This window comes from Streptopelia decaocto (assembly GCF_964273445.1).
Source record: "Streptopelia decaocto genome assembly, chromosome: 1".
NCBI lineage: Eukaryota > Metazoa > Chordata > Aves > Columbiformes > Columbidae > Streptopelia > Streptopelia decaocto.
In genome coordinates this window covers 203,432,433-203,455,576 of record NC_138663.1, presented here as the reverse complement: position 1 = coordinate 203,455,576, position 23,144 = coordinate 203,432,433, and the positions used below count along the sequence as shown (strand labels likewise).

General features: G+C 41.6%; 1 protein-coding gene across 1 annotated transcript in view; it reads left to right on the top strand.

The window, feature by feature from the left end:
- TMEM135 (transmembrane protein 135) overlaps positions 1 to 23,144 on the top strand; it is a 188,939-nt gene that overhangs the window by 102,387 nt on the left and 63,408 nt on the right. The window lies entirely within an intron of this gene.

Genomic DNA, 23,144 nt, shown 5'->3' with positions numbered 1-23,144 from the left:
AGCCAAGTTATACAAAGGCCAAACCTTACCAAAACCACCCTCTTTTATCATTTCCAGAAGAAGTCAACTCCTTTTCTACCTCCCTGTCAACATTTTCCTGTTGCCTCCATCAGTGTTTTATGTATTATGTATTATAAGGGCCGTGGTGTTATTCTGGTTGTGTGCTGCTCTGCTCAGTTATTCCTGAAGGAATATGGAAAGGTGTTGATTATCAGTTTCACTTTTTTCTAGGGGTTTAATAGCATAATTCTGCAGTAGTAATTGATTTATGGCGACTGGTATAGAAGAGTGAGGAGCTGATATTCCTGTCTAAAAAGAAAGTCCTGGGTGAGTAGATGTGGGGAAAAAAAGCTTATCTAATGGGAGAACAAGGGATTTGTCTGTGAATCAGTATAGTTGATATATTTTACTGAGTTTCATGAACTTGTCTCATGGTGAATGGACTTTTTTCCAAGTTGTGATGTCCCCGTAGCAGAAGCAACTGCGTTACAGAGGAGCCAACCAGCATCGGTGGGTGCAGCAAGCGCTGTGAGTTGTGCAAAGGGACGAGCTCAGGTGTGTTCTGAACTCACCTGCTGCCCCAGACTCTCTCAAACAGCCTCTCTCCTATGTTAAAGCTTTGCCATTACTGCAGTGAAACAGAAAATTACAGTGGTTGGTCTGAAGATACCGGTTTGCTCAAAGAAGTGATGTTTGGATGTTCAGAAAAAACCCCAACAACCTAATATAACACGTTGGGTTCACATCAAGTGTGACAGCAGAAAACGCCTGAGAGACACAGGTTTATGAACTGAAATGATAGTGTGTTATTTTCCCCTTGGTTTACTTTAAAATATCTTTGTAATGGTAAAGACTAGACATTTTTCTTTTCAATATTGAAGCCCTAGTTACTGCAGAAATTGGCTGCGCTCATCAGTAAAGCTGAGACCTTCCCATAGCTGGGAAGGAGGTGGTTTTCTAAAAGTTTATGGCTGGTGCTTTTACATTACTTGATGCCTCCTCTCAGACCAAATCCCTTTGTGTAGCTACTGGCAGTATTATTTCACCTAAGAGAACATATCCAAGTCTTCTGTGCTCCCCTTAATAATATGTTGAGTTTCTTTCAGTATTTCTTTTCTTCTCAAAGGGGGCTATAATTGCCACGTGAGTGATCTCGTTAAAAACATTAATCACAGAATCGACTGGGTTGGAGAAGACCACAGAGATCATCAAGTCCAACCCTTGGTCCAACTCCAGTCCATTGACTAGATCATGGCACTAAGTGCCATGTCCAATCTCAGTTTAAAAACCTCCAGGGCCGGTGAGTCCAGCACCTCCCTGGGCAGCCATTCCAATGCCTGACCACTCTCTCTGCAAAGAATTTCTTCCTAATATCCAGCCTAAATTTCCCCTGGCAGAGTTGAAGCCCGTGCCCCCTTGTCCTACTGCTAACTGCAAAGCCACTAATGCAAATTATTTTTATCTGTTATTATGTGATAGGGTAATTTTGTTTGTATGAATACAGTATCTGAAGGTATTATTTGCAAGGTGTTTATTAAAAAGAGACTTAATTGAGCACAATAGTTCATTTTGGTTCACCAAAACTTCAATATTTGCTTTCGAACTTTCAGCCAAATATCTGTAACGACTAATCTATTAGAGCATCGTCCAGATTAAAACTTTGTGTATAATGGCATTGTCTTTCTGCAGGTTTTTTTGCTGTAATGTGATAGCTGGAGCCATCAGCCTGTGTTTTACACTGGTGGATACTTGCTTGAATATGTGCAACGTGATCCGCTGGTCTGAATTGTAGCAACACTGGGGCATGTGCTGCCTGCTCTGCTGGGTTCGGCTTTTGTCTCCGTTGTTTTCACTCTGCAGCGATTCCCCGCAGTCTGTGAACATTAAGGTCCACGTGAGGTCAACCATACCTGGCAGATAGTGACAATAGTGCAAATAATGACAAATACAGGGGGGTCACACGGTGTTTCCTGTTTCCTGTATTTAATTTAGAGGCCGGTGATTTGTGAGCAGCCTGCGAGGATGCTGCACAGAGTTTGGTTTGTCTTCAGGTTCAGATTTGCATCCCTGAATTTTCTCCTGCCCCCCACCTCCTTTTGTTTTCCATTGTTTCGATACTTCCTGGCAAAGGAGCACATTTAGGGATCTTCTGTCTCAGATTTTTGTCTCTTTCATGTTTTATACATATTTTATTTCACTGCTTTTAGTAGGTGTGGGTTAACAAAGCTGCTTCTGTTTAACCGCCATCTGAACTTGGGTAGCGTGAAAAGGAAATTGTTCAAGCTGAGGAATAATTTCAGTAATTAATGGCTGGGAGAGCCCTTGGAGGGAATACCAAGTATTTTTTTGGGGGTTCCAAAAAGAAGAGGTGACTCTGGGCTGATAATACGTTTTGCAAAGTGGGAAGAGATGTCTCCATACAGGTGATTGTAAACTCGGGGGATTTCTGTCTCCGTCAGCTGATGCTAAGAAGTAATTTAGTAATATTTGTCACAGTGATAGAAGGTAGTGAGGCAAGCAAGAGATTCTGAAAACAAGACCACAACCATCAACAGAACTCGTTTTCTTCATCTTTTAAGAAGACTGTTCGGAATTGCAAGACTACAGACTTGTGCTTGTGCTCTGATGGAAAACTCTGGGTCTCACTGTGACAGTCCATGGCCTGTGCAGGGGGTTGTGGTGCTGGGCGGTGGGGGCTCGTTGTAGTTGCTGTTAAAATAAAGAGTGACAAGTGAGAAAATAAAAGCGAAATCCTTTTGTTAGTTCCGTGGATATCAGGAAAATGACTAAAATCCCTGAAAATAGTTGTATGATAGATTACTCAAAGATTTCAATATTTGTGAAGCATTCCCTTAAATATGGAAGGATGAAATTTGAGGAGATAATCTGTAATGTCTTCTTCATCTCAGGTGTCTTTATGTTAGCACAAAGAATTTTTTTGTTTCAGGATACTTTCCCTAAGATTTGCTGGGATCATTTTTTGGTTGATTGATTTGCTCTTACATGCCCTATTGGGAAAGAAAAAACCCACCTATTCTGTGATGCATACCCTGATTTTATGCGTTCTGGCATTTGACAGAGTAGGATGTGCGCTTAAGCTGTTTTACAGGAAGGTCTTTGGAGACCGTTAAGGAAACAGGCCAGAAATACAATTATGCCAAAACTGCTGACTTTTTAAAAAGAGTTTCCAGTGATAACAGGATTTAAACTAAAAGCAATTTAATTTCTATTACACTGCCATGATTTGCAGGAAATTTTACCTTTAGCTTAAATTTTTCTGGACTTGAATTTGTTAACCCTTTGATGTGATAACACGGTGAGCTGTGACAGTATGTTTAGCTCTTGTTTTCAGTGTTACTGATGTAAAAGTGGTAGATTTATGGTTACAAATAGAGGATTCCAGTGCTGTTGCATTGCTGTTAGATGGTCTCATAGCTTGTTTATGCTGTTGAGTACAAGTGACATCAAGATAGCGTATTTTGGCGAGTAGGGGTCTGGCCCCACAATTTGTTCCTAGTACTGTTTTTGCAGAGACTGTCGAGGAGGAGATGAGAGATGAAAAGGTGTTTTCATTTGGTTGGTTTCATTTATGCTATAATCATCCAGTATAAGTTGGGGAATGACCTATTAGAAAGCAGTGTAGGGGAAAGGGACCTGGGGGTCCTGGTGGACAGCAGGGTGACCATGAGTCAGCACTGTGCCCTTGTGGCCAGGAAGGCCAATGGCATCCTGGGGTGTATTAGAAGGGGGGTGGTCAGTAGGTCAGAGAGGTTCTCCTTCCCCTCTACTCCGCCCTGGGGAGACCACATCTGGAATATTGTGTCCGGTTCTGGGCCCCTCAGTTCCAGAAGGACAGGGAACTGCTGGAGAGGGTCCAGCGCAGGGCAACAAAGATGATGAAGGGAGTGGAGCATCTCCCGTGTGAGGAAAGGCTGAGGGAGCTGGGGCTCTTTAGTTTGGAGGAGACTGAGGGGTTACCTCGTTAATGTTTACAGATATATAAAAGGTGAGTGTCAGGAGGATGGAGCCAGGCTCTTCTCGGTGACAACCAATGATAGGACAAGGGGAAATGGGTTTAAACTGGAACACAGGAGGTTCCACTTAAATTTGAGAAGAAACTTCTTCTCAGTGAGGGTGACAGAGCCTGGAACAGGCTGCCCAGGGGGGTTGTGGAGTCTCCTACTCTGGAGACATTCAAACCCGCCTGGACACCTTCCTGTGTAACCTCATCTGGGTGTTCCTGCTCTAGTGGGGGGATTGAACTGGATGATCTTTCGAGGTCCCTTCCGATCCCTGACATTCTGTGATTCTGTGATCCATCATCTTTGACATTTAAATAGTACTTTCTCATGATAATCCCACTTTGAATGCCATTTTGCTTGATTAGTTGGCACTTCATCTGTTCACACACCTTGCTTTGGGAAATTTGGAATTTCTCAGTGGCGATTTGTGAAACTTGAGTCAGTTTAAGGGAGCAAATATCTCACAACAAGCTGTGGGTGCATTTCACCTTTGCTGTGCTGCTTTCAAAGTGTAATCAGAAACGCCTCCAACTGCTGGGACGTAACCAGATCATTTGATCTTGTGCACCGTTTGTGGACTGTAGATGCAGAAGACAGAACTAAGTTATGTTTTCTGAAAGAGCGATGTGTGGAGCCCTGTAATCTTGCCTAGATAAAGCTCAGTGTGTGTGCACTTTGGAGCGATACTTAATGAGATGGTTCAAAAGGCCAGCAGGTGTGCTCTGGAAAGCATAAGGAAATTGGTTGAGCTCTTTGGTGTTGTGTTTGAAGATATTTGTGTTAAGTCATTTTACACAGTTCGGTGTATTGAGCAATTTCATGATGTGCTTTCCTTCAGTTTTTCTCCTTACCACAAGAAGTTCTTGTAGAGTTATTGCACTTGACCAGAGATTGTTCATCCTTTGCTGTCAACTAAACCACACAGGTTGTGCAGATGTGACTATGTTGTGGCTCAGCAGACAAGTGAAGGTGAGGTAGACTCTGGTGACGTTTAGGACTAATTCAGTGCTGAGAATTACTTGAACACAATATTGGGGGGGGAGGAATATAATACTTGTGAAAATATGAAGATTTTGAAGATTCAAATGTATAACCAATGGCATCCTGGAGTGTATTAGGAGGAGGGTGGTCAGTAGGTCAGAGAGGTTCTCCTTCCCCTCTACTCTGCCCTGGTGAGACCACATCTGGAATATTGTGTCCAGTTCTGGGCCCCTCAGTTCCAGAAGGACAGGGAACTGCTGGAGAGGGTCCAGCACAGGGCAACAAAGATGCTGAAGGGAGTGGAGCATCTCCCGTGTAAGGAAAGGCTGAGGGAGCTGGGGCTCTTTAGCTTGGAGGAGACTGAGGGGTGACCTTATTAATGTTTATAAATATATAAAGGGTGAGTGTCACGAGGATGGAGCCAGGCTCTTCTCGGTGACAACCAATGATAGGACAAGGGTTAATGGGTTTAAACTGGAACACAAGAGGTTCCACTTAAATTTGAGAAGAAGCTTCTTCTCAGTGAGGGTGCCATGTTTTAGGGACATGGTTTAGTGTTGGACTTGGCAGTGTTAGATTAACAGTTGAAATCCATGATCTTGATCCTGAGGGCCTCTTCCAACTGAAATGATTCTGTGATTCTATATGAAGTCAAGAAATATCGGCGCGTTAAGGACCAAATTCTAGTCCAAAACATCCGTTAATATGTGTGTGCATCATCCACTGGATTTTTGGAAATCTTGATGGTACTTTTCTGATCAGGAAATAGATGTGGAAAAATACACTTCATTCTTTGTGTTTCTGCAATACATGACTTTGTTTATCGTAATACATATTGCTTTAAATATTCAAATCTAATGGGTATGTGCATTTTATTGTAAAGAATAGAAAAAGGTGTATGTTTTCTGAAATTTTCCTGTCCTAGAAAGTCAGCAGTTGCTCACCAAAAGACAGATTATTTGTGCGGGACGCTCATTCACTTCATGAAAAATACATTACTTAAAATACAGGAGAGATCATTTCAAGAATAGACTTAACATCAGTTACTACTTTCTGACAAAAATATTAATTTTGCAGGTGCACGGCTGCATTTTGTTCAGTTGTGATGGACTGAAATGATAAAATTCAGATCTGTACACAAAAAGAATAATAAAAAAGAAGAATGATATTGTTTGTAAGAGTTTAGAAACTGTCTGTGAGGCAGTGTTAGAAGAAACTTGCAATTTTTTGGTAGGTTCCTGCCATGTGTCAGAAATTTGAAACAACTGTGCGCTACCCATTGTGACACTGCAATAATGTCAAGAGCTCATTAAATTTACCTGCATGATTGATTGTATGGACAGTTCTGAATGTGGCTAATCTCCCTGTAATAATGTTTTCTTGTTCCCAGTAGATAATATTTTGGAGGCAACACCGTACTCCTGGTAGTAGGTGCTGTCTACCATTACATCAATGGATTACACAGCCAGTTTAGAAAATCAGCTTTTAATTAATTTTCACAGTAACAATTGATTTCCATAAATAAAAATAATCTTTGCCAATGAATTGTTTTAGGTCTTAATAACCAGCTCTAAGCTATAGGCTTTTGAAGAGTTTTCATGAACTGTGTTTAACTGTGTTAGAGCAACAAAGATGATGAAGGGAGTGGAGCATCTCCCGTATGAGGAAAGGCTGAGGGAGCTGGGGCTCTTTAGCTTGGAGGAGACTGAGGAGTGACTTCATTAATGTTTACAAATATATAAAGGGTGAGTGTCACGAGGATGGAGCCAGGCTCTTCTTGGTGACAACCAATGATAGGACAAGGGGCAATGGGTACAAACTGGAACACAGGAGATTCCACTTAAATATGAGAAGATACTTCTTCTCAGTGAGGGTGACAGACACTGGAACAGGCTGCCCAGGGGGGTTGTGGAGTCTCCTTCTCTGCAGACATTCAGAACCCGCCTGAACACCTTCCTGTGTAACCTCATCTGGGTGTTCCTGCTCCGGCAGGGGGATCAGACTGGATGAGCTTTTGAGGTCCCTTCCAATCCCTGACATTCAGTGATTCTGTGAACATAGTTGCAGTTATTTCTTCAAGTTCTTTTGTATACAGCTGTAAGTGATGTTTTTTGAATCTATCCTCATTTACAGCATAAATCTGTCCTCACTTACAGCATCCTGTCTCCCATCTCCACCTTTCCCCACTACTCTGGTCCCACTCTGTGGGTGCCATGGGCCATTGGGGACTTCACGTGGCTGCCCTGAAATGTGTCATTTTTGGGGCTGGGACAGCCCCGGTGGCACGTGGTGGGTCCCATGGACCTTCCAGCTTCGTGGGGAAGGGGGAGGGGTGAGGGAGGTGGAGGGGACCAGCAACCAAGAAGGTGCAGAGCTGAACAGGGCAGTGGTGTAATATTAAGGATATTCTGATGATTTTAGCTGTTTTGGGACATACCCGTTTTGAAATGGCGTATTCTGTACAATAAGAGTTGGGATACTGCTGTGATGCTAGCAACAAAGTAATGCCTCTAGGCACAGAGAAACATCTGTACCAGCTTTTAAGCATTTCAGAGAATATTTAAACAACCACCAAAAGGCGTAATCTTATGTTAACCTTGTTTCACTTTACCTTTGTTGTTTCAATATTATTTTTTTCTCTGTTGTGGTAGGTGTAACAGTAGCAGAAGGAATGAAAATTAATCTGGCTTGTTGTAGTACTCTCTGCTGGTGCCAAGGCTTATTTCTGAACCTATAACTTATATGTTAAGAAGTGGGTGACAGATTCTCTAACATGCAAGTGATAGTCAGTAAAACAAACAAGACAATTTAAAAACCATTGGGAGAATGAGGAGTATAGTATAAAATAAATGGTTTCTCCTAATCAAGTTGTAATAAAGTTCCGTACTGGAAAAAAAATGCATCTTTTCTGGTGTGCAAGCCTTTACTGTGAAAACAGTACTTTGAAAACACTTTACTTTGAAACAGAAGTGCATTAATAAGTATTTCAGTAAACCACCATTATTTTCCACTGATATATTTATCAGTTTTGATCTTATCTTCGTTAGGTCTTAGAATCTTACAGCTTAGGGAAAGGCACTGTGAATCTAGCCAGAACAGTTTAAAATAGTGCTTCTCTGAGCTTCTGCTCAGCATCTCCTCTTTACACTCAGTTATAGAATCACTGAATCAAAGAATGCCCTGAGTTGGAAGGGACCCACAAGGATCATGGAGTCCAACTCCTGTCCCTGCACAGGACACCCCACAGTTCACACCGTGTGTCTGAGGACGTTGTCCAGTCTCTTCTTGAACACTGTCAGGCTTGGGGCCGTGACACCTCCCTGGGGAGCCTGTTCCAGTGTCCAGCACCCTCTGGGTGAAGAACCTTTTCCTCATGTCCAACCTGAACCTCCCCTGGCACATCTTCCTGCCATTCCCTCAGGTTCTGTCACTGGTCACCAGAGAGAAGAGCTCAGCCCTGCCCCTCCTCCTCCCCTTGTGAGGAAGCTGTAGCCGCCATGAGCTCTCCCCTCAGTCTCTTCTCCTCCAAGCTGAACAAACCCAGTGACTTTAGCTGCTCCTCATACGGCTTTCCCTCCAAAACCAAATCATACAATCATAAAACAATTTGGGTTGGAAAGGACCTTCAAAGCTCATCCAGTGCCACCCCTGCCATGAGCAGGGACATCTTCACCCAGATCAGGTTGCTCAGAGCCCCGTCCAGCCTGGCCTGGGATGTCTCCAGGGATGGGGCATCCACCACCTCTCTGGGCAACGTGGGCCAGGGTTTCACCATCCTCAGTGTAAAAAAATTCTTCTTCATGTCTATAAGTGAGGGGCTCTAGGAATCAAGATGAGCTGCTTTATGTTTCCCAGCTGTCACCAGCATCCCACTCACCACAGAGAAGCCGATGCCCAGCGCTCGCACAAGCTGCTTTGCTGCAGAAAGGCAAAGCCAAAGAGAAGGTCACCTCCGACAGTGAGCTGGAGTGTAGACATCTATGGTGAGAACTCCTTCATCTTGCTAAGTCCTCCCATGGCACAGAAGCACCTGTGCCTTCTCAGGAAACTTCACTGAATAATAACTCCGTTGCAGCATGAAGTCCTTCATTCAACAGGTCACATAACCTCTGCTTTTGCTCCCTTCTGAACAGTTCTGATCGTACATCTTTCCTAGCACGCTCACATAAAATGGTAATTGTTAAGAGGCCTCGTTGCTCTGAGGAGTTAACTGTGTGTTACGCTGACAACTGGTGTCAGCTGTGCGTTGTGGAGGCTCCTGTCTGGGACATGTGAGAGGCTTTTAACTCACCAGCCTGTTTCCCTAACTCACCTTCTCAAGGGGCTCTGACTTGCAAAGAAATGCATGTAGGTCACAGTGTTATTGGAAACTCTGTCCAAGTAGTGGAGAGCCACAGAAATACTGATATTAAATGACATTGTATGCAGGGTGCCAGGATTTACACGTAAACATAAATAATTATAAGCAATTTTAATTATTTTTTCTTCAATTAGAAAACACCAAAATACCATTGTATATATAAGAAACCATCTGCTAGTCTACATCATTTTTAATAAAAGCAATTGATGGTTTTTGAGCTCGTTCTTCAATGTGTGTGTCTGCTGGCTGCAGTATTGGCTTCCCCAGCTCCTTGTGCCCCAGTCTCACCAGCAGAACTGAGGAGGCAGCTACGGGCTCAGGACGTGGATCAGGAAAAAAAGCCTGAAAAATAACTGTTTGTCCATTGTAACTAACTTGCAGTAAGACTGAACATGCTAAGATTTTTTTGGTAATTTTAAAATCTGTTCATATAACTTACTCTAATTGTCAAACACACTGCTTAAAGTAATAGTTAAACAGTTGCAGTAGTGGGAAAACCCTACTGTTCATTTCTGAATTATCAAAATAGATTGATTATTTCTGCTCCTTTAAACCTGTCCCTTTAGTGTTTATGATAATTCCATCATGTTCTGATACTGCTTATAATTTTCACCAGTATGAATGATTACTGGATACAGTGGCTTTCATGACGCTGCTTGTGGAGGATATTATGCTTGGGATATTATTTTAATACATGTGCTTTGCAACAAAGAAATTATTTCAACAACTGTAAACTTTTAAAGACAAATATATCTTGCATTTCCTTTTTGGGTACAAAGGTAATATCAAAGCTTGTAATTCTTCAGTGATTATGAGCTCTGGAAGAAAAAGGGGCAGGCAGAAGTCCTCATGGTGGAGATGGAATCTTGGATGATATCCGTAACATGAGCTAAGGAGTTATGTTCAGAAGTCTAATATGAGACATCTGCGCAGACTACTAAGAAAATTTATTGTTATTTTAGTATTTACTACATTTGTAATGCTCTTGTAGGATAAGTAACCAGATTTAAATTTCAGCTTACATATGGATTTAATACGTAGCGTTGTTAGCTTTTTTTTAGTTTTCATTTGCAACATTATATTTCAAATTCTGCATTGTTAGAGTATCCTGATCTGAACAGTTCGCAGCTACTTCCCATTTATTCATCAAAGTTGTAAAGATGGGGGGGGGGGTCCAAATTGTGCCGGTTGACTTGGCAGCATTGTTAGGAGGTTGCCGTGTGTGCCAGGCTCTGATTTGATCTCGGCTTAAGCTGCTGTAGGTAGGTGTGAACCCCAGGCTGCCCACTCCTGCCCCCCTTTAGTCCTTGGGAGGGGAAAATAGTGACTTTCAGATGGATCGGGTGTGGGTTTGTATTTCTGTGCGTCTTTGTGCCAGCAGAAGACAAATGGTAATAATCAGAAAGAAAACGAAATAAAGGTGCCGGAGAGGAGGAGCAGTGATTATGTAAATTGACATTGTCTGAAAGTAGTTAATGAAGCTTCAGCCTCAACAAGGGAAGTGGCCCCATGGTGAGCAAACCTGCACAGCAAGAGGTGCAGGTGTCATGAAGAACTCCTCAGCTCATAGTAGTGTCACAGTGACCCAATCTTAGACTTAAAAATCTACCCTTCAAATCTACATTTAAAATTTGGTTCAATACTGTGCAGTGGTATAATATAAAACTCTTGCATGTGTTGCTGATGAATATCCTGCACTCTGTAGCCTATAGTAGCAATAAATATAATTTCATATATATATGTATATAAATACGTGAAAATTTTAAGTGATAGTAGTTTCGCAGGTTATTTGTAGTTCTGAAATGAATGAATATTTAAAATGTCAACAAAGTCCTGTATAGCATTTTAGGGGTCCAAATTCAATTAATGGGCCTGTTTCAGGTATATTGGAAGTATTTTACTTTGACATTACACAGAGAATTTAAAGACATGTGGAGAAGTTTCCCCCTTGTAGATAATATATTTTAAAGCTGTTCCTGGCGCTATTTAGGATAAAGTTGGAGTTACATGTGGAACAAATGCTAAAGTGTACTTATTGTTTAAAGTTTATTGAGAGTGTGTGTGTAGGTTTGGTGTTACATTCAGAAGCATTGCCTGGTATTTAGCGTGTTACTGATATTAAGTAATTTTATTTTGTCTGTTTTTTTCCTCCAGTCTGAACGCATGTAATATTATTCCTGAATGCATGATAATAGTAATCCTTAATAAAAATATACACTTATCAAAGCTGGATTAGGAACACCTTTGTATAACTCAAGGGTGATGAAAACACCACCAGAGAAAAGTTGCAGTTCTCCAGAAATGGGCAATTTAAGTAGAGGAAATTTGTAGCTGAAATCACACTGATAAGAAAGCCATGAATGCTAAAGGAATGGAAAAATGAGGCAAGGCAGCAAATTAACTCATGGAAAAGATATGACAAAACCAGAAGTAAAAATTAGCATCGGTGCTTACAAGATAGATTTGAGAATTGAACAAGAATTAGATGATTTGATATTGTCGCACTTTGTAATTGCAGAATAATTAAAACCAATTTGTTGGTTGTAAATACCCTGAATAGTTCTATGAAGCTCAAAGAGTTGTATGCTAGGAAAGGTAAAAGAGCTGTTAAATCCCTAAAGAAATACCCAAAATACCCCAAACCAAAACAACCTAACACAAAATTGACCTTAATTATAGATACATGAAAGAGTATCTATGTTATTTTTGTCAAATTAATTTGAACAGAATTATGTGAGTGCACACTACACAGTCTAGGAGGGTTAATAATTGAGATATTTTACTCATTGGAAGTTACTGGGAATATTTGCATCTGTAAAAAGAGTGATGAATGCAAGTGCTCACGAGATAAATTTATTGTTCAGGATGGCACATCAGCTTTTGAATCCTCTTTGCATTCCAAATTTTACTTCAGCATCTACTTCTTGACTGAATTGCAGTTTTATTACTTTGGTACTATTCTAAGCTATTTACTATTGCATTAGGGCATAATGTATATCCAGAGTTGTTGCGTTATGTGCCGATCTTTGTTCCGAGCAGCTGGACGTTTTTCTAATTTGTGTTAATTTATCATTGATATAGAAAAATCACTAGCAAACAGATAGGTATTTTAATAGTAGTAGTAGTAGTAATAATAATAATAATAATAATAATAATGATAATGGGAAAATGCTTGTTTTCTTAATGGAGTTGGGTACAGTTCTATGCGGAGTCTGCATGTACATGCGCTTTGCCGGGCTGTGCTGGGATCTGGGACCTCCAGGAATGGAGGCTTCGCTGGACAACCCATTCCAGTGCCTGACCGCCCTCACAGTCAAGAAGTTATTTCTTGGATTTAAACAACATTTAATGTATTTCCACTTAGAATTGTAGAGTCATTTCGGTTGAAGGAGACCCCCAGGATCATCAAGTCCAACCATAACCTGACTCTGGCACTTAACCATGTCCCTAAGAACCTTGTCTAAATGCCTTTTAAGCCCCTCCAGGGATGATGACTCCACCACTTCCCTGGGCAGCCTTGACAACCCTTTCTGTGAAGAATTTTTTACTAAAATAATAGAATATTTTTGGTTGGAAGACACCATCAGGATCATTGAGTCCAAAACTTGTGCTGATTTCCTCCTTTCCTGCTACTTGGTACCACTGAGAAGAGTCCAGCTCAGTCTTTTTAATTCTCCCCACCAAGAATTTATTTATACACTGTCACAAAATATTACACGGAGGCACCCCGAGGTTAATTTAAGGGACAACAGAGTCCACAGCAACTTTTATTAAACCAGTAAGAAACAGGGTTTTAGCACTCCACAAGTGACTTAAATACAGGTTCGGATATCAGTTGAGGAAATAATTTGAAGGGGCAGCAACTAATACAACAGCGGTCCACAGTGTGCATGCACGTGGCTGCACCAAAACAATGCCGGAGCCAGCCTTGGGTCCCGGAGAAGCACACACTTGCCGAACACGGTGCAAAAGAGATGCACGTACTCGTAGTGAGTACGAGAAGTGTGCACTCGCGATTCCGCGAGGGTAAATTTATAATACACTCGCAATTGTGCGAGGAAATAATTTACTTACACGTGCTAGTGTGCACGGAATCCTACGCGTGCTTATGTGAAAGCACGGGAGGAAAATACACTCGCGGTTGTGCGAGGGGCTCTCAGCGGCCACTCGCGACTGTGCGAGGATTAATTTAAAGTACCCGTGCAAATGTGCACGGAAAATATATGTGCAAATGGGCACGGAAAGTATAAATATGCTCGCAATCCGCGAGAAGTTTTACTTACACACGTGGCGGCAGGGCAAGTGGAGTCTCCATCCCGGGGAGCGGGGGGGGCCCGTGGCTCCCGGCGGCAGGGGCCAAGCTCGTGCTCCGAGGGACCCGCACAATGGGCCGAGTCGCCGACGAGTGTCCCGTTTTTTATACTGGCTGATCAGATTATGACGTGTAGGCATTCTAGAAGCTTCTCTGCACCCCCACGCTGTTTGTGGGATGCCCCTGAAGCCTCCAAAACATCCCCCACACTGGCCGCAGGCACCCAGCGGCTCAGTGGCGCCTCGGCACTCCCTTCTCCTAATGGCCCTGGCCAGGGTGCTCTGGGGCCAAACAAAAGAAGCTGTTAGCCTCAAGTACCAGAGAAAGAGGGAGATGCGCCCACTCCTTCCAAAGAGAAAGGGGGGAAGGGGAAAGAGGGGGGGTTGCATTCCACGACATACACATTGCTAAAATCCCCCCTGAGACTGTTCTTCTCCAGACTAAACAACCCCAGGGTTATCTCAGCTGCTCCTACAAGACCTTGATCATCTTTGTGGTCCTTCGCTTGACTCTCTCTGGCACATCTTTATATTTTCAGTCTCATGAAGCCTGTTCTTCTCAAGGATATTGCCTGTGAAACATTAACTATAGTAATTCACTTTGTATATGCTATTTCTGGTGAGGCATTGGTTAAGAACATACTCCCCCAATTTTTGGTTCTCTCCCTAATTTCAGAACACCTTTTGTTGGGAAGGGGAAGGAGTTTTATTTGGTTTTGTTAGGAGATCTCTGAAATATTTTATCAAATGCCATACATTCCTACACCCGTCTTTACCGCAATTAGCCTTGTATGAGGTAGGGACTGTTTATATCTGAAAGGCAGAGAAACTTCAGCTATTTTAGTTTCCAAGTGCCTGAGCACCGTGAAGGTTCCATGTGACCGAGTGACTCCGTGTCGTGACTAATCAGGGATTGAGTTGTTCTCGTGTCCTGCCTTATTCCTATCTTACCTCCTGCCTCTTGGGCAGACACAACCTGGCTATTAAAGCAGAGCTGGATGTACGCTTTTACTGACTGATAAATGCATTGGATTCATTTCGTGAAGGATTTTCTAAATTCCCTGCTTTGAAATGCTTTGTCTTAGAAGGTTTTCTAGTTCACAAGCAATAGGAAGCCTCTTTGGTTCATGTATTTTTCATATGAAAAGTTTTCATTAGTCAAATTCTTGACTTTAAAGAGTTGTAGAGAAATTTTCTTTCTGAGTGTTGGAAAAAACATGATCAATGTAACTGCAAATATTCCTTGAACTACTCCCGTGAATTATAAAGTCTGCCGAACGGCTGTTAGTTATTCTCTTAAAACACAATAATGAAAGTCAAGGTTTCAGAAGTTGTCCAAGCACAGGTTCAGCCAGGCAGGGCTAATGTAGCGAGACTTGCCCTGCTGGGAGCGTGCTGGGTTTCTCAAGAGGCCTTCAAAAACAAAGCACATCTAGAAAACAAAAAAGCCCCCAAACCTCCAACTTCTGAATATTAAAGCCATGGCTGGGGGGCTTAAAGCTGAGCTATGTCAGGAAATGGGAAATGAACCGAAAATGCGTCGATGTCACCTTTAATACATTTCTTGTGGTTTGTAAACCGAGGATTTACCATGTCTCATGGCAAAAATCTTCTCCTGTAGGGACTGATCACTGAAACTGTTAATTTTTCCTTTTTGGTCAGAATTAAAATAGCAGGTTGGAAGGGAGTTCAAGGATCATCTGGCCCAACGTTTCTTCACAAAAGCACCATCTAGGCAGGATGGCCCAACACCCTGTCCAGCTGTATCAAAAACAGCGTGGTCAGCGGGACAAGGGCAGTGATCCTTCCCCTGTACTCTGCATTGGTGAGGCCACACCTGGAGTATTGTGTTCAGTTCTGGGCCCCTCAGTTCAGGAAAGACATTGAAGTGCTGGAGCGGGTCCAGAGAAGAGCAACAAGACTGGTGAAGGGACTTGAACACAAGCCCTATGGGGAGAGGCTGAGGGAGCTGGGGTTGTTTAGTCTGGAGAAGAGGAGGCTTAGAGGTGACCTCATCACTCTCTAGAACTACCTGAAGGGCAGTTCTAGCCAGGTGGGGATTGGTCTCTTCTCCCAGGCAGTCAGCAATAGGACAAGGGCGCATGGGCTTAAACTCTGCCAGGGGAAGTTTAGGCTGGAGATTAGAAAGAAATTGTTTCCAGAGAGAGTGGTCAGGCATTGGAATGGCTGCCCAGGGAGGTGCTGGACTCACCGTCCCTGGAGGTTTTTAAACTGAGATTGGACATGGCGCTTAGTGCCATGATCTAGTCAATGGACTGGAGTTGGACCAAGGGTTGGGCTTGATGATCTCTGAGGTCTTTTCCAACCCAGTCCATTCTGTGATTCTGTGAATCTTAGAAGTGTCCAATGCTGGGGGATCCACTGCTCCCTGGGGAGATTATTCCAATGGCTGATTATTCTCATTGTGAAAAATTTCCCTCTTGTGTCCAATTAGAATCTCTCCAGGAGTAACTTGTACACATTGCCCCTGGTCTTTTTCATGAGGATACATCTAAATGTTATTTTCAGAATATAAAGATGATGCTCCTCCACCTTGATTCTGATGCTGTGTCTTGGTGATCAGTGGAGCCGTGTTCACTGACTTCAATTAATTTTGGGGCATTTCATTTTAGTCCTACTACTGAGTTATATAACTTATAAATGAGCTGTATTTGAAGCATCATGTCTTTCAGTTCTATGTACGCCTTTTAAATTGTAGGTTATGCACATGATACTCTGAATGTCCCTGTCCTGAGCAATTGGTTAGATAGTGTTATCCAACCAGATGTGCAAGGAAAACAAGAAGAAAAAGCTTAATTTAAATGCACCTTACAATACAGAAAAAGATAAAAACTTGACTTTTTAGAAGTAATTTTAAACTATTTGTTGTGAATCAGTCTGAGTATTTTGTTCCAGGTAGTTTTGCATTCGAGCGATACGTTGGTTTGAGTTTTCTCCTGCTCTTTTCATCCTCTTGTACTTATTGCTAAGCCAGATCAATATATATATTTATTTTTTAATTCAGGAAAGAACAATCCTCCCAAATAATTTGATGTCACTGTAGCTCTAAGGTACTGTGCTTACTTTCTATGGATATATATTTTTGTGTGTGCTGTTTTTCCCTCGTTAGAGATTATTTGAAATGAGAAGGCGTCAGCATGGCAGCCTAACAGAATGACGCTTTACAGCTGATAACTGAGCGTTGACTTGGAGACCTGGGAGTACTAGAAGGTACAGAGGAGGGTTGCAGATGTGTCCCCGTTGCTCGGTGTCGGAGCCGCCTGCAAAAGCTGTGTTTCAATGGGGTGAAAAGTTCCACAAGCGAGCCCAAAATAGCTCTTCTCCAGTGTGATACGCTATAAAATAGCTCTTATTTGCTCTTTTAGAATGGCATAATAGTAAGGTACTGCTGTTTCACTTGACAATTACATTTTTATACGTCAGTCTCAAGCGTTGGAGGCAGCGGGCTCTCCTCAAGAGCTTCAGAAAGGTTTTGTGGCTCCGTTTCAGTAAGTTTGCTTTAACATAATAGGGGAAAACGGGGGAAGAAACTTGACAGGTCCTTTTTTGAGAAAACAAATGAAGGGTGCTAAAGTGCTTAACAGCGTGTGTATGTGGAATTTGTGAACTAGAAAATCAAGGGGTTTAATTTTCTCTTTTCTTCCATGCTCTTCTGAGACTGGCGGGTGCTTCCCACCTTGGCTCAGTTGCCTTCTACATTTGCCAGTTGTAATCATTTAATCATCATCAAACAACGGTGCTTGAACATGAATCTATATAATCTCTTGTTTAATAACACGTACTAGTGTTTCTTTTGATCTTATCAGACCAGGGATTGCTTGAGGCTCACTAGCAGAAAAAATCAGGAGCCCCTAAGAGCTGAAGAGCGGCTGAATTGGCCAAGTGCCCAGCAAGGACCTGACAAATTGTCTACATTTTCACGAAGCCTGTCAATTTGGAACAGCGGCAGCAGCAATGTTGCATTGCTTCACAAGTTACTTAATTACAACTAGAAGAATAATCATGTGGATGACCAAGGTTATGACGACTTTTTGCCAATACTGTTGATAGCTCAAGAAATTCTCCCCAAATATGGTGTATTTCAAGTAGCGAAGGGCACCAGGCGATACTATGGTTTCGATTTACTATAAAAATAAGGTAAAACATTGCATAACTGGGAATGTCCCAAGGGGGATCAGATTTTAAGGGGCTGAACATCATAAAAAATGGCACCTATGTTCACATAAAGTATTTGTGTATCTCGTGTGATTAATCAGAAAGATTCTGTGATTTCCATCCCGTTTAACTACTATAAGATTGTAGAAAATGTTGTGCTATTTAACCAGATATTTAATTATTGGAAAATAACAGCATATCAATCTTATACAGACAGTTTGCAATTAGGACACTACAATCTACATTAACGTAACGTGCATGTAGAAAAGATGTATTCCATGCACATTTATTTCCGTGATCTTGGATTATAAAGCCGTGACATTAACCTGCATATGTTTCCAGTTTTTATTTAGAAACATTTTTTGTTAGAAGGGAGCTTGTTTAAGAGATAATCTTAGTGATAACAGCTGTAGAAAACTTTTTTATTGGAGCAATAACATGCCTTGAAATAAACTTAAGGTACCACAAGCAACAGTTGACAAATTTCTATGATTTGTACCAATATATAATTATAGTCCTGTTTGTGTAGCTCTGTGGATTTATGGTTAAAGCTGGAGTTCTTTTAATTAGACCAATTGATATGTATGGAAAAAACAGAATGGGTTTTAGGTGCAAAACATCATTCCTCATGGCTGAAGTTAGAGGTAAATCTGAAGAATGGGTTGTGCACCCAGAAGTCTGATGGAGCATCTTCCTTCATCCCTGGTAATGTTAGCTGATATCAAAAAATATATTACAACTACCACACTACTATTCAATTAGGTAAATAAAGGTAAAAGGCTGCTTATAATCTGTATCAGCAAAACAGCGGTAAGCTCTTCTGTGGAAAAATGGCTTATTTTAAGGATTAGAAAAATAGGTGACCTCTTTTTTTTTTTTCCTGAATAATGTATTTTACAAATGAAAATTTGTGACCACTATACAAAGCTCCCAGTTGTATGTGTATAGAGCACAAAATGCATGTACAACTGAAAATCTGTATTTAAAAGTAGCCATTTGAGAAATTACTATTATTTCCATTACTATTATTACTATCTCCGTTACTATCCCCATTACTGTCTCCATTACTATTTCCATTACTGTGGCCATACTTGCAGAAATTAATTAGCGATTGATTTAAAAAATGTATATTACTAAGTTCACTTTCTGGTGGTTTTTTTGTAACTCTTGGAAGAAACCAGCTCAAGTAATATTTATTGAAGGGACTTCTTTTAACTGGATTTTTAATTTCCCATGATTTTAGCCATTCAGGTTCCTCAGACAGACCCTGGCTGACGGTTCTGTGTTCTGTAGCACTCAGCCTTCAGGACTTTTTTTATCCAGGAGTGTAGATACAGCTCTCCCATGAACTGTAAAGTGGTTGATGAAGATGGTGTTGGTTTTCAGGCTTCATGAGTATGCCTGAAGTCAAGTGTTGATGTGCTGGAGGTCAAAACAGCCCGAGGTCTCCTGGGAGCTGGCGCTGACACTATTCAGTGTTGAACTGTAGCCCTGACACCCAAGTTGCTTCTACGAGCTGATATCGCTGATCTGTCCCTTTTTCCTCCTCCTGGCTTAATTTACGTAGCCTACATGTATCTTCAGTGCCGCTTCTTTTTAATTACAAGGTCAATGTTGCTTTATCACAGGCTTGAGTCTTACTCTTTGTTCTGACTGATGGGAGAACCAGCAGCCTCTCATCAGTGACTTTTTTTACCCCAGGACATCTGACTACAGAATATTCAGAATACACAAGACTTGAGAATAGTTTTAATAGTTTATTAATGGTATTTTTCCTTTCTCTGCCTCAAGATTTCTATCTGTGGATCTGACTGCAAGGGAAAGTCTGCAAGCTGCTGCTGCTGCTGGTGCTACTGGGGCTACTGGGGCTGCTGGTGTTACTGGGGCTACTGGTGCTGGTGGGGCTGCTGGTGCTACTGGGGCTGCTGGTGTTACTGAGGCTGCTGAGGCTGCTGGTGGTGCTGGTGTTACTGGGGCTGCTGGTGGTGCTGGTGTTACTGGGACCGCTGGTGTTATTGAGGCTGCTGGTGCTACTGGGGTTGCTGGTGCTACTGGGGCTGCTGGTAGCTGCTTTCAGCGAGAGCTTTTTCTTTTGTGTTCAGAACTGGGAACTACTGAATGTTGTGGTTTATATGAGGGCTGAGCTTTCTTGAAAAAAAAGAAATTGGCTTTGTCAGCCAAGCAAGATCTGGAAAAAGGTACCTCTTCAATTTTCTTAGCTACTCTCCTCTCTATTTGCTAAGGTTTAGTATAGTAAAGTATAAAACAGTCAAATTGCAGCACTCACCTTATACACCAAGTGTGCTAACCGGTCCTAGAGAACAGGAATTTATCTTTGTAATCTGTGCACCTCTCTATAAAAATGTTAAAGTATTTAGGTTGTATCATTCTCATTAGAAGAAACATGTAGGTTGTCTGCTTGTTGTGCCTGTGTCTGCAGCTGGAAAGTTTCAAGGTCTGTGTGTCGCCAAGTACAATTTGTTGACCTTGTGTCGTAAATCAAAAAGTGATGGACTGTGCAAGAAAAATCCCAAATGAGGTTTCCTGCTCACTGGATTTTAAGGCTTAAGTTCACTCAGTGTTTAGAATTATGTTTTTGTAGGCCTTAGTATTTTTTCTTTTTCAGTATGGTTATTTTAAAATCTAAAATAGGTGTTACATATTGTGCTGAGAGTGGTACAAAAGAATTATTGAAAATGGGGAAAAGTTGAAACAAAAGGCTTCTTTTGGAAGTAGCGTAATTTTGGAGTGCGGTGACCATTTTACTTCTGTTTCTTCATGGTATTAACTGGGCTTTCCCCCTTGGGCTGTGCATTTTGTGTGGAACAGTCTGGTTTAGCTGCATGTCTTGTCCTTCAGAGGTGTAAATGTTGGGAGAGATAGTGTCAAACATGCCTGAGCGTTGCTAGGAGGTGTTTGCCTCTATGGATTTCAAACCCATCTGGTAAAGGAGACTCCACGATCTCCCAGGCAGCTTGTTGTGGTTTATCAGTACCCTGCAGAGAGAGCTCTTCCTAATATCTGCGCTGTCTTCGTTGTACATTTAGCTTTGTCCTCCTCCTGTACTCAATGAGACAGATTTATCAGTATACGATAATTATTTGAAAATAGTTGTTGTGTTTGTCACTAGCTGCCTCTTTTTCAATTTAAGCAGTTTCCCAGCAGTCGTGGGTTGCACGCCTGTTGTTTCCATCTTGCTCTTCTGGGCTGTCTTGTTGTGTCTGTGCTTTTCTTTAATAGTACTGCCCAACACCATACAGAATCACAGAGTGGTTGGGGTTGGATGGGACCTCTGGAGATCATCCAGTCCAACCCACCTGCTAAAGCAGGTTCACCAGAGCAGATCACACAGGAATGTGTCCAGGTGGGTTTGAATGTCTCCAGAGAAGGAGACTCCACAGCCTCTCTGGGCAGCCTGTTCCAGGGCTCTGGCACCTCCAAGTAAAGAAGTTTCTCCTCATGTTTAGATGGAACCTTCCATGCTCCAGTCTGTGCCCGTTGCCCCTCTTCAACAGGGTGTTGCCAGCACCAGGTCATTAGTGTAATACACTCCTCCTCTGCTTCTAAAAGAGTCCATAGTGCTATTTTACAGCACTTCTGCAGCCTCACATTGCTGATGCCTTTTTATTTGTATTCTGCAGAATTTGTTATACTCTCGTACTGCCTGTGCTGTTGTTTCTTCTCCTGGTTTTTGTGTACATGACTTCTCCTGCCAAATGCTTCATACTTATTTTTATTGAATTTCATCTTGTTAACTGTTGGCAATTCAGGCACTTTGCATGAGGACCTGGCCTCTGAAGGATTTTGTGAATTTGTGATGTAATCTCTGGTCCATCATTCAAATCATTACCGAAGAGCAAAACCCCTTTGGTGACCTCAGTTAAAATACCTTTTCGTTTGATAATGAACTGCTAACCGTTGCAGTTTTCTCCTGTAGTGTTCTTGAGCAGCTCTGTGCCCACTTAGATAACATATGCAATTGCCACTAAGGTTCATTAAAGTTCAGATAAATTGCACCTGCTCTTTTTTTTTTTTTTCCAGATAACTCTCTTTTTTCCATTTCTTACTTAATATTCAGTATTATTGCTCGGGTTGTCAAGGCATCTTGTCCCTCCTGCCTGCCAGAAATGGCATCCAAAGAATTGATGATTGTCGTTTGAGTGACTAAATATGGTTTGAACTTTGGAGGGTATGGGCAGGTCTTTTGAAGTAGAGCTTGATTTTAAATATGTCTGCTTTTGCTGTGCATTTGAATTGAAATAAATCATTGTCCTCACCTTACCCTAATGATTTCATATAAAATTATTTCAGATGTTCACACTTGTAATGCAGAATAATAAAATACGCTGGTACTGGTGAAGGAAAAATAAAATGGGTAATTTACACAGCGAACATTGTAATGTCTCCTGTGACCTAATTTGAAGTCGCATTCCAGAGGTCTTAGAAAAGGGAAATAGTCTCATTGTAAGGTTTGTTATTTTTTTTTTCTGAAATCTATTGTAACCATTTCCTATTAAAATTTTTATCACACTTTCTGATCTGTATCAGCATGCAGCAGCCTGCTATTCCATGTGTTTGTAACCTTCAAATACGCCCTGCAGCCAGCATTTCCATTTCTTTTCACTTTAGCTGCCCATAATCCTATCACGATCAGAACTTCTTCAGCCCTTGAAAATAAGTTCAAGTGTTTTCTAGAACACTTGCAATTTGTCTGTAAGGTTTTTGCCTCCTGAATGCGGGTATGAATATGGGCCTGTAGATCTGGAACAAAACAGTGTTTTCTCACTCTCGAGCTTTATCTGGTGAACATGTCATGGCTTAAGGCAGGGTATGAATATAAAGCATGGTTTAGCTGTTCCTGAAGCAGGTGTATGTACAAGCATATGACCTGCAGAGTTTGCTCATTGACTCTTGTGTGGTCACACTGATAATCTAGAGCTATTAGGGCTTATTCCAAGTGGCTTTAAGGTAAACTATACGAAAGGATACTCTTGTTTAGGAATAGAATTATCTCCTCGCAAGCTTGCTGGAGAGCAGTTAAGCAGAAGCAGCTGTTGGTACAAGTGTCCTGCATTTAAACTGAAACTACAATGTGATATTTGAATAAATCACAAAGGCAAAGACAAAATATAATGTTTAAATTTCCATTCTGTTGCTTTACTGGTTTCATTCTATTGTTTTGTTATTATTTTATTCTAGACTGTTTGAAGTGGCATCATTTGCTGTGTCTGTTGTCCTACTACCCTGGTTTGGATTTTGTATTTTTTATTTTAACTACTACAGGAAGGGCTCCA